This window comes from Arachis stenosperma, chromosome 3 (assembly GCF_014773155.1).
Source record: "Arachis stenosperma cultivar V10309 chromosome 3, arast.V10309.gnm1.PFL2, whole genome shotgun sequence".
Taxonomy (NCBI): domain Eukaryota; kingdom Viridiplantae; phylum Streptophyta; class Magnoliopsida; order Fabales; family Fabaceae; genus Arachis; species Arachis stenosperma.
The window spans coordinates 113955235-113958809 of NC_080379.1; the positions used below are offsets into that span (position 1 = coordinate 113955235).

The 3575-nt window shown below is 37.6% G+C and overlaps 1 non-coding gene across 1 annotated transcript; it reads right to left on the minus strand.

Annotated features, from left to right (window-relative positions):
- Positions 1–3252: 3252 nt before the first annotated feature.
- On the minus strand, positions 3253–3360 carry LOC130972455 (small nucleolar RNA R71). The gene has a single exon (XR_009083622.1). It is a non-coding gene; the product is annotated as a small nucleolar RNA R71 (small nucleolar RNA).
- Positions 3361–3575: the final 215 nt, after the last annotated feature.

Consider the following 3575-nt stretch of genomic DNA (forward strand, 5'->3'; position numbering starts at 1 on the left):
ATGCTTCATTTCTCAGCCCAAGCACACACCAAGTGGGCCCGGAAGTGGATTTTTATGTCATTTACTCATCTTTGTACACCCTAGGCTACTAGTTCTCTATATATAGAACCTTTTACTATTGTATTTTGATCTTTTGGACAACTAGTTCTTAGATCATTGGGAGGCTGGCCTCACGGCCATGCCTAGACCTTGTTCTTATGTATTTTCAACGGTGGAGTTTCTACACACCATAGATTAAGGTGTGGAGCTCTGCTGTACCTCGAGTATTAATGCAATTACTATTGTTCTTCTATTCAATTCCGCTTGTTCTTTGTCCAAGATATCACTTGTTCTTCAACTTGATGAATGTGATGATCAGTGACACTCATCATCATTCTCACTTATGAACAAAGTGACTGACAACCACTCTTGTTCTACAAGCATACAAGGCTCTAGTGAATATCTCTTGGATTCTTTAACCGGAATCTTCGTGGTATAGGCGAGAACTGATGGCGGCATTCAAGAGAATCCGGAAGGTCTAAACCTTGTCTGTGGTATTCTGAGTAGGATTCAATGATTGAATGACTGTGACGTGCTTCAAACCTGTAACCTACTGGGCGTTAGTGACAGACGCAAAAGAGGGATTCTATTCCGGTAGGGGAGGGAACCACACCGGTGATTGGCAGTACTGTGACAGAGTACGTGCATTAGCTTTCACTGCGAGGATGGGAGGTAGCCATTGACAACGGTGAAACCCTACACGAGCTTGCCATGGAAAGGAGTAAGAAGGATTGGATGAAGACAGTAGGAAAGCAGAGAGACGGAAGGGAAGGCATCTTCATACGCTTGTCTGAAGCTCTTACACCAATGATATACATAAGTATCCCTATCTTTATCTTTTATGTTATTTTCGTTCATCACCATTATACATTTGAGTCTGCCTGACTGAGATTTACAAGATGACCATAGCTTGCTTCATACCACCAATCTCCGTGGGATCGACCCTTACTCGCGTAAGGTTTATTACTTGGACGACCCAGTGCACTTGCTGGTTAGTTGTGCGAAGTTGTGTTTATGCCATGGTATTGAGCACCAAGTCTTTGGAGCCATTGCCGGGGATTGTTCTGTGTAAAAGTATTGATCACAATTTCGTGCACCAAGTTTTTGGCGCCGTTGCCGGGGATTGTTCTTGTGTATGGACAACTGACGGTTCATCTTGTTGCTTAGATTAGGTATTATTTTTCTTCAGAGTTCTTAAGAATGAATTCTAGTGTTTCAAGGTGATGTTCTTATCATCACCAAAGCTGATTGATCATCATCAATTTAGCTCTTGAATGCAATGTCTTGCTGAAGCTTAGCTAGCTATGTCTAATTCCTTTAGACTAAAGCTTTAGACTAACATTGCATGATTCCTGGAATTCTCATTAAGAATTTTGATACCTTTATTTTCCTTTTCACCTAATTTTCGAAAAATAACCAAAAAAAAAAAAATTTACAAAAGCATAAAATCCAAAAATATTTCTTGTTTGAGTCTAGAGTCTCATCTTAAGTTTAGTGTCAATTGCATGTTTCTGTTCTTACTGCATTCATGCATGTGTCTTCATTAATCTTCAAGTTGTTCTTGATGATTTTCTTGTTTTGATCTTTGAATTCTATTGACTTGAGTGTTTTGTTGTTTCCCATATATACAAACTGCTAAGTTTGGTGTCTTGCATGCATTGTTATTTGATTTTAGTTGCATTTTGATTATTCCTCATTATTAAAAATCCAAAAATATTTTTAATTTGTGTCTTTTCAAGTCAATAATACAGAAAATTGAAGATTCAGAACATACTGCAGAGGAATCACACAGAAAAAGCTGGGCATTCAAAAATGCCCAGTGAAGAAGACAGACTGGCGTTTAAACGCCAGCCAGGGTGCCTGGTTGGGCGTTTAACGCCCAAAAGGGTAGTAGTTTGGGCGTTAAACGCCAGAATGTGCACCATTCTGGGCGTTTAACGCCAGGATGGCAAAGGGGGAAGATTTTGTTTTCAAATCAATTTTTTTTCAAGTTTTCAAGGTTTTCAAATCAAATCTTTTTCAATCATATCTTTTCAATCAAATGTTTTCAAAATCAATTTCTTTCCTTTTTCAAAGATACTTACTAACAATCAATGATTTGATTGAACATTTTTTGCCTTTTCTGTTGAGGAAGGTTTTATGTTTGAATCATATCTTTTCTTGTTAGGCAAGTCATTAATTTTTAAAATCATATCTTTTCAAATTGTTTTCAAATCATATCTTTTTAAAATTGTTTTCAAATCATATCTTTTTAAAAATTGTTTTCAAATCATATCTTCTCAATCACATCTTTTTAAAACCAATCATATCTTCTTAACCACATCTTTTTCAAAATAGTTTTCAATCAAATCTTTTTAACTTCTTATTTAAAAATCTTTTTCAAAAATCACTTGATTTCTTTCTTACTTTTATTTTCGAAAATCAAATTAGTGTTTTTCAAAAATGTTTTCAAAATATTTTAATTAATTTTTCGAAAATCTTCTTCCTTCCTCCCACATCCATCTATTTATGGAGTACTACTCCTTCTTAATGCACAATTCGAACTCTATCTAATAAAGTTCGAATTCTTCTTCTCCTTCTTCTTTCTATTTCTCTTTTCCTCTGACACCTTAAGGAATCTCTATACTGTGACATAGAGGATTCCACACTTTCTTGTTCTCTTCTCTTTCATATGAGCAGGAGCAGAGACAAAGGCATTCTTGTTGAAGCTGACCCTGAACCCGAAAGGACCTTGAAGAGAAAGCTAAGAGAAGCCAAAGCACAACTCTCTTTAGAGGACCTGACCGAATTCTTCAAAGAAGAAGAAGACATGGCAGCCGAAAATAACAATAATGCAAACAATGCAAGGAAGGTTCTGTGTGACTTTACTGCACCTACTCCTGATTTTTATGGGAGAAGCATCTCTATCCCTGCCATTGGAGCAAACAACTTTGAGCTTAAGCCTCAATTAGTTTCTCTAATGCAACAGAATTGCAAGTTCCATGGACTTCCAATGGAAGATCCTCATCAGTTCTTAGCTGAATTCTTGCAAATCTGTGACACAGCCAAGACTAATGGGGTTGACCCTGAGGTCTATAGACTGATGCTATTCCCTTTTGCTGTAAGAGACAGAGCTAGAATATGGTTGGACTCTCACCTAAAGAAAGCCTGGACTCTTGGGAAAAGCTAGTCAATGCCTTCTTGGCAAAGTTCTTTCCACCACAAAGATGGAGTAAGCTTAGAGTGGAGGTCCAAACCTTCAGACAGAAGGATGGTGAATCCCTCAATGAAGCTTGGGAAAGATACAAACAATTGATCAGAAAATGTCCTTCTGACATGCTTTCTGAATGGAGCATCATAGGTATTTTCTATGATGGTCTCTCTGAACTATCCAAGATGTCTTTGGATAGCTCTGCTGGAGGATCTCTTCATCTGAAGAAGACGCCTACAGAGGCTCAAGAGCTCATTGAAATGGTTGCAAATAACCAATTCATGTACACTTCTGAAAGGAATCCTGTGAACAATGGGACAAGTCAGAAGAAAGGAGTTCTTGAGAT